At 38.4% G+C, this 12,967-nt stretch overlaps 2 pseudogenes; both read left to right on the top strand.

Annotated features, from left to right (window-relative positions):
* Positions 1–5,702, top strand: part of LOC127487913 (PHD finger protein 6 pseudogene) — a 59,706-nt pseudogene extending 54,004 nt beyond the window's left edge.
* A 296-nt stretch (positions 5,703–5,998) lies between these two features.
* LOC103345206 (plasma membrane calcium-transporting ATPase 1-like) lies at positions 5,999–12,265 on the top strand (annotated as a pseudogene).
* Positions 12,266–12,967: the final 702 nt, after the last annotated feature.

The raw sequence follows: 12,967 nt of genomic DNA, 5'->3' as shown, positions 1-12,967 counted from the left end.
CCATTGCTTTAAATAGAAAACTGAGTAGTATAACAAAACAAAAAAATACTAAAATGGATAAAGTATTACATTGTACATCAACAGTCAGGACAAGAGCTGATCAAATCACTGTTTCTCATAGTGTCCATTTCACTTCAACATGTTTCCCCTTTGGTGCTCAGTTAGTTGTCACTGATCAGGGAGAACATATAATATTTGTCCCTTTGGGACTGGCTTAATTCACTCAGCATAATGTTTTCCAGATTCCTCCATCTTGTTGCAAATGACTGGGTTTCATTGTTTTTGACTGCTGTATAGTATTCTATAGAGTACATTTCCCATAATTTCTTTATCCAGTCTACTGTTGATGGGCATTTGGGTTGGTTGCAGGTCTTAGCTATTGTGAATTGAGCTGCAATAAACATTAAGGTGCAGACAGCTTTTTTGTTTGCCAATTTCATTTCCTTTGTGTAAATTCCAAGGAGTGGGATGACTGGGTTGTATGCTATGGTTATATTCAGGTTTCTGAGGAATCTCCAGATTGACTTCCATAGTGGCTTAACCAGTTTGCATTCCCACCAACAGTGGGTTAGTGTCCCTTTTTCCCCATATCCTCTCCAGCATCTATTGTTGGTAGATTTCTGAATGTGAGCCATTCTAACCGGGGTGAGGTGAAACCTCATTGTGGTTTTGATTTGCATTTCCCTGATGGCTAGTGATCTTGAACATTATTAATCTTAGGTGTTTAAATTTTAACTGAAAAGTGATCCCTGTTAAATATAAGAGTGGAAATAAGAGAGGGAGGAGATGTAAAATTTGGGACATGCTCAATTGGACTTGCCCCAAATGGTGGAGTTAGAAACGTGTCAGGGAATTCCAATACAATCCCATCAAGGTGGCATGTACCAATGCCATCTCACTAGTCCAAGTGATCAATTTCAGTTCACAATTGATCACACTGATAGGTTTAAGAGTCAAAGGGATCACATAAACTAGACTAGTGTCTGCTAATACTAACTGATAGAATCAAAAAGGGAGAGAACGATCCATCATGGGAAGCGGGATACACAGCAGACTCATAGAATAGCAGATATCCTAAATAGCATGCTGGCCTCAGAATCAGCCCTTAAGGCATTCGGTTATGGCTGAAGAGCCCAGGAGAGTATTTTAGGCATGGAAAGCAAAGACACTCTGGAAAAAAATAGAAGACCTAAATGAAAGATCTTTGTGAGTGATATCGCAGTGGAAAGAAGAGGGTCATCAAAGAAGGAGGTACCTTTCTCTGACGGGAGGAGAGAACTTCCACTTTGACTATGACCCTGTCAGAATAAGATCAAAATCGGCAAACTCAAAAGGCTTCCATAGCTTTGGCAACTCATGACTAGTTCCTAGGGAGATTACTGACGCCATAAATAAGAGTGTCAAATTGTCAAGTCAACAACAGGAGTCACTGTGTACTTACTCCTCATGTAGGATCTCTGTCCTTAATGTGCTGTCCAATGTGAAGCGATGCTATAACTAGCACTCAAACAGTATTTTACACTTTGTGTTTCTGTGTGGGTGCAAACTGATGAACTCTTTACTTAATATATACTAAATCAATCTTCTGTATATAAAGATAATTGAAAATGAATCTAGGCTGGCACCGCGGCTCACTAGGCTAATCCTTCGCCTTGTGACGCTGGCACACCGGGTTCTAGTCCTGGTCGGGGTGCCGGATTCTGTCCCAGTTGCCCCTCTTCCAGGCCAGCTCTCTGCTGTGGCCAGGGAGTGCAGTGGAGGATGGCCCAGGTTCTTGGGCCCTGCACCCCATGGGAGACCAGGATAAGTACCTGGCTCCTGCCATCGGATCAGCGCAGTGCGCCGGCCACAGCGCGCCAGCCGCGGCAGCCATTGGAGGGTGAACCAATGGCAAAGGAAGACCTTTCTCTCTGTCTCTTACTGTCCACTCTGCCTGTCAAAAAAAAAAGAGAAAGAAAATGAATCTTGATGTGAATGGAATGGGAGAGGGAGCGGGAGATGGGATGGGTGCGAGTGGTAGGGAAGTTATGGGGGGGGGACCATTGTAATCCATAAACTGTACTTTGGAAATTTATATTTACTAAATAAAAAAAGAAAAAAGAAAACTGAGTACTGTAAATCTCAATGCAAATCCTCCAAACATGCGAACTTCTAAATTTTTTGGCAATTACATTCATATTTAAGCATGATCAAAACTTAAAAATCAAACATTTCCCTTTTCACTATTCCCTAATAGGCTGTCCAGATGACAGGGTTATTTTTTAGAGTTGAAATATTCTTCAAAATAGAGTCTAGTCCACCATCCTCATTCAAGGTAAAACATTTTTACCAAGACTATATAGCACATTAATGGCAAAACCAAAACTAAGAAGTAGGTTTACACTCCTAGCCTAATATGTTTTTCCATCATATCATGCAACTTCTGTTTTTTAAGATTTATTTATTTATTTATTTGAAAGCAGAATTACAGACAGGGAGAGAGACAGATAGAAATGTCTTCCATCTTCTGGTTCACTCTCCAGATGGTTGCAAGGCCAGAGCTGAGCAGATCTGAAGACAGGAGCCATGAGCTTCTTCTGGGTCTCCTGAAGGGGCCCAAGTACTTGGGCTATCTTTCACTGCTTTCCCAGGATATCGTAGAGAGCTGGATCAGAAGAGGAGTAGCCAGGACTTGAACCGGTACCCATATGGGATTCTGACATCTCAGACAGAGGCTTATCCCACTATGCCAGAGCACCAGCCTGGCAACCTCTTTTTACAGTATGATTGCTTTAAATACCTGAAGAATTAATAATGTCCAGTTACACATGCTGACAGAGACAATTTGTTTCTAACACTTGCAGAGAATTGTTGGAGAGAAAAGATCTCTCCCACCCCAAAGAATATCAGGCATCACCATCTAAATGTTTCTCTACTGGGTCAGTATTTTCATGTAATAGTCCTCATAAACTCTATTTCTGCCTGAGAATCCAATTGGCTTAGTAATGGGCCTACAAACATGAATAATCACTACATCCAATTCTTTGTAGGTTTTCTACCTTTTTGTATAATCTCATTTTATCTAATCTGTTATTTGGCCACTTCATCAAAAATGTTTCAAAAACAATGGTGAAGATTAATTTTTGAAACTGTGAGATTATTTTACATAAACTAAATTCTATGAAGAAAATGTTAAATGGCAAGATTGAGATAATTAATCTGTTTCTATTAATTTTCCAACAAGGAATTGCAGCATTATATCATGGGGCTGTAACCATCTTGAAATTTATTCCAATCATGGTTTTACTCATTAACATTTTGTATTTTTATCTATTAAAATTTTTCAAAACACAAAGGGGCCCACTTGCTGTGTGAAGGTCTCTATTTATTAGGAATATCAATGCAGTTCACTCACAGTTCACCAAGACATTACTGATCTAAACCTTTAGATAAAAACATAAAGGACTAAGGCTGTCTTGTAGTTTCATACTTTTTTTTTAAACTTTTATTTAATGAATATAAATTTCCAAAGTACGACTTATGGATTACAATGGCTTCCCCCCCATACCGTCCCTCCCACCCACAACCCTCCCCTTTCCCACTCCCTCTCCCCTTCCATTCACATCAAGATTCATTTTCGATTATCTTAATATACAGAAGATCAGCTTAGTGTACATTAAGTATGGATTTCAACAGTTTGCTCCCACACAGAAACATAAAGTGAAAAATAATAGATGATTTTTTTTAAATGATGATGAAATCAGAGCAGACCTATATTTAATTAGATTTTCTGAAATAACAAAAGCATTCCAAGAATCTCTCATTATGTAGTTGATGTGCTGCAATCTACTAAATTCTGAACTAAAAGTGATTAGCAAGTTTTCAAAATTTTTAAAAATTAAACAGCTGCTTCAAATCTTTAAGTAGTAAATGTATTTAATAAACTAATTAGAAGCCCTTCTTTCCTAGAATGAAAGGAAGCAACCTCCAGTGACAGAGCCCTGCTCTCTGGCGCTGCAGGAGAACCAATACGGACTTCGTTTTTGACTCATTGGCGCTTCAATGCCGCCCTCTGCCTCTAAGCCCCGCCGCATTTCTTACAGCTTAAAGTGGCAGTATAAAGGCGATTTAAATATCATGTCAAGCTCAACTGAACAGAAAAAAGGGCCTACAAGACAGCAAAAATGTGGCATTTGTAAATCAAATAGAGACAAGGAATGTGGACAGTTATTGATATCTGAAAACCAGAAGGTTGAAGCAAACCATAAGTGCATGCTATTTTCATCTGCTTTGGTATCATCACACTCTGATAAGGAAAGTCTTGGTGGATTTTCTATTGAAGATGTCCAAAAGGAAAAAAGAGGCACAAAGCTGATGTGTTCTTTGTGCCACTGTCATTGGAGCCAGAATTGGCTGTGATGAGGAAACATGTCATATGACATACCACTAGTACTGTGCATTGCATGATAAAGCTCAAATCTGAAAGAACACTTCACAAAGAATTTACATGGTTTATTGCCAAAAACATAAGAGAACTGCACATAATTCTGAAGCAGCTGATTTAGAAGAAAGTTTTAATGAGCATGAACTGGAGCCTTCGTCACCTAAAAATAAAATGAAAAGTCACAAAGGAAGGCCACAAAAAAAGGGCTGTCAGAAGATACAAGGTCTATATCCTCCCATGGAACAGAGGAAATGGAAGGTAGTTTGTACAGAGATATATCTTCAAATAGAAGCAGTCCTAGTGATACAAGGCCCAATTGTGGATTTTGTCATGTAGGGCAGGAAGAAAATGAAGCAACAGGAAAACTGCATATATTTAACACTAAGAAGGCAGCTGCACATTATAAGTGTATGTTATTTTCTTCTGGAACAGTTCAACTCACAACATCAAGAGCAGAATTTGGAGACTTTTGATATCAAAACTGTTCTTCAAGAGATTAAGTGAGGGTAAATAATGAAATGTACACTTTGCAGTCAGGCTGGTGCTACTACTGGAAGTGAAATAAAAGCCTGTGTGAAGACTTACCTTTACCACTGTGGAGTACAAGACAAAGCTAAATACATTGAAAATATGTCATGAGGAATTTACAAACTGTACTGTAAAAATCATAGTGGAAATGATGAGAGAGATAAAGAAGATGAAAAATGAGAGAATAAAAGCCAGAGAAAAATAGAAATTGGTCAGCAACAACTAACTCAGCAGCAACTTAATGGAAACTAGATCCATGGGACAGAGTTAGAAAACTTGGAATGAATAAGACACCCATAACTACTATTCTTTTTATTTCATTGTTTTCTAAAATAAAGAATGGTTTGTAAGTTTTTACTACCCAACTCTTAGATCCTTCATTGAACTACCCAAAATCATCTTGTTCATTTTATGGGCCTTTGCTAAACAGCTGAGTTTGATGTGTTGATAATACAAAGCTGTAGCTTGCAGTTTGTAAGACACAATTGAAACACTATTAACTCTGTTTATAGTGTCAATGGTTAAAGCAGGGCTCAAAATGAAGTAAGCTATATTTCTGGACTGAACAAAGTTCACTGTTTAGAGTGTTTGAGGTTGTTTAGTGGATTGATGCTCAAAGGAAAGCATAAGCATATTTTACTTTGCAATGTAGGCATGCATTAGGGGCAACACATAGTGATTTATGAAATTTTTTTTTCACATTCAAGTAATGGAGGCTAAACCTGAAAAGAACTTTTCTTTTTCTCTTGGCTTTGCCAGCGCATACTTAAAATCTCATCCAAGAAGTGTGCTGAAGCTTTTCATTGGACCCCTGTTAAAGTTGTTCTCCCTGATCAGCTTGGACATGGGCAACTGCTGATTATAAGGTATTAGCTCCAGTGCTAATGCCAAAATTCTCTTGACTGTACACTTCTCTCTTTCCATGTCTTGTAGAGAGCTTCTGGCAAAATTATTGAATCCTTTCAACTATAAAGTAATGTTTGGCATCAGCAAATTAAATTTCTTTAAGATTTAAAGGGTTATCACTCTCTAAGAACTCAAGACAACATGTCTGAAACCTGTTCCTCTGAACTACCCTGTTGTGTGGAGCACTTCACATATTGGCCCAAAGTGTGTAAGGAGGTGCTGTGTGCTGTAGGAGTGAAAAACAGTCTTCGCATAGAACAGTATTTATTTTTTAACTTTGTGACCACTATTTTAGAAACCTTATTTAATATTTGTAATGTTTTCAGTGATTGCTTTGGTTATCTATTAAACAGGCTTTTGTGCCCTGCTTCTCTCCTGGTAGGGCTTAGTATTTTATTGATCATCAGAATTGTTCATGAAAGCCTAAGAACCCAGCTTTTTAGAAAGGATTTTCAAACCAGAATTTCTAGGTTGTGATATTTTCTTCTACTTACATGCTGAAGTGCATTTATATATTTCTTTATGGTAAAACAAAACAAAAAAACTTCAGTTATGATCTGCCTGATAGTACCATAGCACCTCAATGCCAAGGGTAGAATTTGATTTATGAATTGTTAGTTACCCTTCTACAATAAAGCAGGTTTGCAAATAAATAACCATGTTAACTAGACAGTACATTGAAATAGTCTGCTGTGATAGAACAGCATTTTTAAAATGTAACAGGTGGAAAGTTATACTGTGATTAATGACTGCATTTTTAAACTGCTAGTCCCTTAAAATTGTGTTTGTCAAGTGTGTATTTAAATGAAACAAGGGACTCAATGCTTGCTTTATTTTAGTCACCTTATATTATGATTTTTAGAAGGAAACTAGCTTTTAGTAGTGGGTTTCCCTGTATGTTTTATCCTTTTGCTCTTACTATCCTGTCATGTATATGTAATTAATTCTCAAAATTCATCATGACTGGAAGTGCAAGAACAGATCTAGATGTTTGTTTACCAAGCTATGTGACTTCCCAAAGGATCTGTACTTTATTTCCTTACAACAGCTTGAAAACCATTGTTTTTTAAATCTTTAGATCACCTATGTCTACATCTTTTTATACTGAGTGCTGTAGAATTTACCCATGGAGAAACAAAGCTCCTTCATTTTTGGACAACTACTGTAATAACTTTTTTAGGGAAAATGGAAGGTGCCAGTCAATAATTATGTAAAGGACTATAAGTATGATAAGCTGTCAGTTGATGGATTTGTTATGTAGTAAATGTATGACTTTGTGTGGTTTTCTTCAGCCCTTTCTCTGCCACTAGCAACCAGAAAAGCACTTTACCTTTTGGTTGGCTAGACAAGTGGTTGACTATCTGTTTTTCTCACTGTGGTGTGATTGGCTAAACCATCTTTCATTACAAAATTGAAATGTAAAATGGAAGTCACATGAAAAATCTTTGGTTACAAATCTCCAATATATTTATTATCTATCCATGGTTTCATCACAGTTGAGTAAAAGTGCCTTACAATGTAAAAATTGTACAATACTTCTGTTCCCAAGTAGCATCATCATCTGGGTAGTAAGTACATTGTGGTATTAATAATTAGAAAAATGGACCTCAGCAGTGTATTTACTGTACATCTCTAAAGTCCTTAACTATAGTTTTAATAAGCATGAGGTTTGATAAGTATATAACATTTATATCATTTCAGAAATACTGCCATTAATGTCTTTTAAGCATAATTTAGCCTGAAATTTGAACTTCTTTTTTTCCTTTTTTGTTTTGTAATTTTTTTGTTATTGATATTAAACAGTGTAATCTTTCAAGTGTATATTGAAGATTATTCTGGAACTTTTTGCCTCACCAGAAATGTTAGTAAGAAATATTCTTTACAGTAGAAAGGTAGACTTGAGTTTCTATTCTTTAATAAGAGCTTTTTGTCTCTGGAAGGAGAGTTGGTGGGGAATTTTACTTTCATCTCAGTTAATTAAAAACCCAAAACTGAAATAAATTTTATTTCAAGGACAGCGATTTTAGAGTTTCAGACAGCACTTGCTCTGAAATATGTGCTACTCAAGACATTAAAGGGGCAATAAATTTTATAGGTCTGCTATTTTTATTCTGTGTACTTGAACAGATGTGTGAATCTCAAATATCTCAAAGTAAAAGACAAAGTGTTCTAGAGTGTTGCTTTTTTTTAAAAGCTCTAAAATTTGACCAAGGTATACAGTTTTGTCCCAACAGACATTCAGGTTAATTGTAAAGATGAGAATGCATCATGGGTCAAATATCAAACATTCCTCTCATGTTTGTATATTTTGTTCTTGTTACATTGGCTTTATTTTCAAGATTGTAGTTTGTAGTATCTGTTTTTTTATTGGTATTCTTGCATATACTATTCATTCAAAAAAATGAGTTAACACTTTCACAAAAAATAAGCTAATTAAGACAGAGGCTATAACTTCATTAGAACACCAGTGCTCATTTTTTTGTTTTGTTAAACAAAATGATAGTGTTATTTATGTGGCTACTATTACTAGCAAATTATCTACAATATTTAAAAGTAAAATATAAGCAAAAGTTTAATACAGTTTCAGTAGAAACACCCTTTTCCTGAAAATACAGCAGTATTTGAAGGACTAACTTTCTCTGAATCAGTTATAAGAAAACTTCCCATCTATGAACAAAACCAAAAAAATCTGCAAACCTTGTGAACAGATTAGTGTTACTTATAAACATAAATCATCCAAATTACTAACCACCACGAGTAGAAATTAAAATGTTACTCAATGATCCAGGGCCCTTTGTCTTGCCCAGCTTCCCCCCCGCCCCTTCCATCAGGCACTGAGATAAACCAAAGCCCTGCTAATATACGGTTCAAGACCATTCTTGGGTAGTACTGATGATCCACCATTTATGCTGTTACTGTGTAACCGTCAGTTCATTTCTTCCACCTCTCAAGAAGCACGCTCAGTCTGGCAGAAGGCTTTGCTGAATAAATAAAGGGCTGGCACTAGCATAATGTGAAGGCCACCACTTGCAGCACAAGCATCCCATATGGGCACCGATTTGAACCCCAGCTTCTGTACTTTCAATCCATCTCTCTACTAATGTACTTGGGAAAGTAGCAGGGGACAGTCCAACCTGCACCCACACAGGAGACCAAGATGAAGCTCCTGGTCTTTGGGTTCAGACTGACCCAGCCCTGGCTGTTGTGGCCATTCGGGAAGTGAATCAGCAGATGGAAGACTTTCTCTCTCTCTCTCTCTCTCTTTCTCTCTCTAACTCTGCCTCTCCCTCTCTGTAACTCTGCCTATCAAATGAATAAACAAATCTAAATAAATAAATAATCTACATTTGTACAAGCGTGTCTTCTATTGAAGTCCAAAGACAAGAATACTAGCTCATCCTTCACAACATGTGAAATGACTAATTTTTATTGGGTTCTTTATAATGCAGCTAGTGTATGAACATTCAGCTTACAATCAGAGTGAGGTTTCCAAACTATGTAGTGATCTTCCTGGGGGTGAAGCAGTAGCAGACTTGTTCATTTCTATTGTAAGCAGAATTCTGCTGTCAACAGCATTGTTGTGTGTGTGTGTGTGTGTGTGTGTGTGTTGGGAGAGGGTGGAGGGCTAGAGTTACATCTTGTAGAGGCATCAGATTGAAGAAACTCTGAGACCTGGGGTGCCAAGTACAATGAAGAAATGTCATAGTGCTGGGATTTTGTGCAGATGCTCACTGGTGATTATAATAATCCTGCTTGGGAGATTGCTACAAAATATGGTATTTTACATCTAGGGGAAAATTTCCTATGCCTAGAAGGTAAAGATTTTAACACAAGAATATGGAATGATAAAGGAGAGATTGAGAAAGTGTGGATAGACAAGATTTTGCCAAATTGTGAGAACTTGCAAGATCATCTTCTACTGTAAAATATATGCTAGCTAATTGTATAACTGACCAAACTGAACTGTCTGAAAACAGTGCCAGGTAGTAGCTGTCATTGGTGATGTTAGAAATGGTGGCCCAGATGTTGGATTTGACATGGTTACTGCTGGAACTGATGTAGCTAAAGAAACATCTGGTGTTATTTTCACACAGGACAACTTTACAAGCATTATGAAAGTGGTTATGTGGGATGAAATGACAGCATCTCAAAACTTTTTCATTTCCATCTTGCTACTATCACAGTAGCAGTGATTGCTGCTTTCACAGGTGATTGTATTAATCAAGATCTACCACTTAAGGTTGTGCAGTTGCTCTGGATAAACCTCATAATGGATACACTCTCTTCCCTGGCTCTGGCAACAGAACCACCCATAGTCTCTTATGCTTCAGAAACCTTGTAGTTGAAAGAAGCCTCTCTCCCCTGGCGTAATGTAGAATATCTCCGGTCATGCATTCTATGAACTTGTAGCAGTCTTTACATTCTTATTTGCTGAAGCAAAGAATTATGATATTGGTAGCAGAAAAAATGATCTTTTGCGCACGCTCCTCCTTCAGAACATTATACCCTAATTTTAATACATTTGTACTGATGCAATTTTTCAGTAAAATGAATTCCTGGACAGCTCATTGTGAAATGTGTTTTAAAGAGTCTTTTAAATGTTTTTTTTTAAATTTTGTATTTATTTGAGAGAGAGAGTTACAGAGATAGAGAGAAATAAAGAGAAAGGTCTTTCATCCATTGGTTCACTCCTCAAATGGCTGCATCAGCTGGAACTGGACCAATCCTAACCCAGGAGCCAGGAGCTGCTTCCAGGTCTCCCATGTGGGTATAGGGTCCAAGCACTTGGGCCATCTTCTGCTTTCCCAGGCCATAGCAGACAGCTGAATGAGAAGAGGAGCAGTCAGTATCGGAACTGGTGCCCATATGGGATACAGGCACTGAGGGGAGGCCTGGCCCACTATGCCAGAGCACCGGTCCCAGGAATCTTTAATAATGCTACCTTTGGCACTATTGTTTTAGACACCTTTGTGCAGTTTAGTAGGAAACCTTTCAGATGTTCAGGACTTTCACTACAGGAATATCACTCTGGGGCCAGCTTATTTCAACAATTCCTACTGATCATTTAAAATCCCTAAAACAAAATGGTTATGGAAATAAGAAGAAAGAAATAGCTGAGAAAGTGTTAACAGAGACTGTTGCAAGGTTGATCATACTGAAAGGACTTGCCACAAGGCCAGCTCTTGTGGTTTAGAGGTCTGAACAGAATCCAAACACAGATGCAATTGGTGACTGCATTTCTTAATTCTTTATAAGATTTAGAGAAACAGAATCAAGAAGTTTGATCCCTGCTCGCTCTCTGTAGATGAGGATGAAATGTTGAAAATTAACTGAAATGTGATCCCTGTTGAACATGGTGGTGGGAATGGGAGAGGGAAGAGATGTATAATTTGGGACATGCTCAGGCTGACTTGCCCCAAGTGGTGGAGTTGGAAGCATACCAGGGGATTCCAATTCAATCCCATCGAGGTGGCATGTACCAATGCCATCTCACTGTTCCAGGTGATCAGTTTCAATTCACAGTTGGTCATGGTGGAGGGACTGGGAGTCAAAGGGAGCACATAGACAAGTCTAGTACCTGCTAACTCTAACCGATGGAGTAAATAAAGGGGAGAGTGATCCAACATGGGAAGTGAGATACTCAGCAGACTCATAGAATGGCAGATGTCCTAAATAGCACTCTGGCCTCAGAATCAGCCCTAAAGGCATTCGGAGCTGGCTGAAAAGCTCATGAGAGTATTTCAGGCATGGAAAGCCAAGACACTCTGGCAAAAGATCTCTGCGAGTGAGATCCCAGTGGAAAGAACAGGTCATCAAAGAAGGAGGTACCTTTCTCTGAAGGGAGGAGAGAACCTCCACTTTGACTATGACCTTGTCTAAACAAGATAAGAGTCGGAGAACTCAGAGGGCTTCCATAGCCTTGGAAACTCATGACTGGAGCATAGGGAGATTACTGATGCCATAGACATGAGTGTCAATTGGTAAAGTCAACAACAGGAGTCACTGTGCACTTACTCCTCATGTAGGATCTCTATCCTTAATGTGCTGTACATTGAGATTTAATGCTATAACGAGTACTCAAACAATATATTTCACTTTGTGTTTCTATGGGGGTGCAAACTGTTGAAATCCTTACTTAATGCATACTATACTGATCCTCTGTAAAAAAAAAAAAAAGAAATTATCAATTCCCAACTTGTCTCTCACTGGGATTAAACATGACAATAGGTCTGCTCTGATTTCATCATCATTTAAAAAAAATCATCTATTATTTTTCACTTTATGTTTCTGTGTGGGAGCAAACTGTTGAAATCCATACTTGATGTATACTAAGCTGATCTTCTGTATATTAAGATAATCAAAAATGAATCTTGATGTGAATGGAAGGGGAGAGGGAGTGGGAAAGGGGAGGGTTGTGGGTGGGAGGGACGGTATGGGGGGGAAGCCATTGTAATCCATAAGTCGTACTTTGGAAATCTATATGCATTAAATAAAAGTTTAAAAAAAAAAAGAAAGAAGGATGCTTCAGCATTGCCTCTCTACATCCTTCCTTGTTGCCCTTGCTGCTTGCTGCTTGGATAACTAAATCACCAGAGGCAAATGCTGAGACAGTCAGATGACCTTTGTGTCTGGGATGAAAGGGTCCTGGCCCAAAGCTTCCCATCAGCCTTGAATACACCTCTTTGTATCTGTGGACCATGTTAAGTATTTTCTATTCTAAGATGCATCAGAAGATGAGAGCAACCCAGAGTACCACAATGAGAGGAAGACGAATAATCTGGAAATTACAGTAGATGAAGACAGGCAAAACAGAAATGACAAGCTGCTTCTGATCAGGGACAAATAGCAAAAGAAAAGCAGAGGAAGTGAATTCCCAGGGGATAACTGGAGTGAAGTGTGCAGTGGAATTCTACAGAAGGAAAGAGAGATGATGAGTGGCAGTGTGGAAGGTGCAGAAGTGCAGCAGCGAGCTGAGGCACTACACACCAGACTCCCACAGCTGGGGGCTGGAGGACACAACAGCTTCTGAGACCTAGGTAAGTGTAGACTGTGGCAGCCCTTGACAACAGTGGTATTGCCCAAGGGAGAACATCGCAAACCACACAGACA

Source organism: Oryctolagus cuniculus, chromosome 19, assembly GCF_964237555.1.
Source record: "Oryctolagus cuniculus chromosome 19, mOryCun1.1, whole genome shotgun sequence".
Lineage (NCBI taxonomy): Eukaryota > Metazoa > Chordata > Mammalia > Lagomorpha > Leporidae > Oryctolagus > Oryctolagus cuniculus.
The sequence above is the reverse complement of the archived record's forward strand: the minus strand, read 5'-3'. Positions and strand labels throughout refer to the sequence as shown.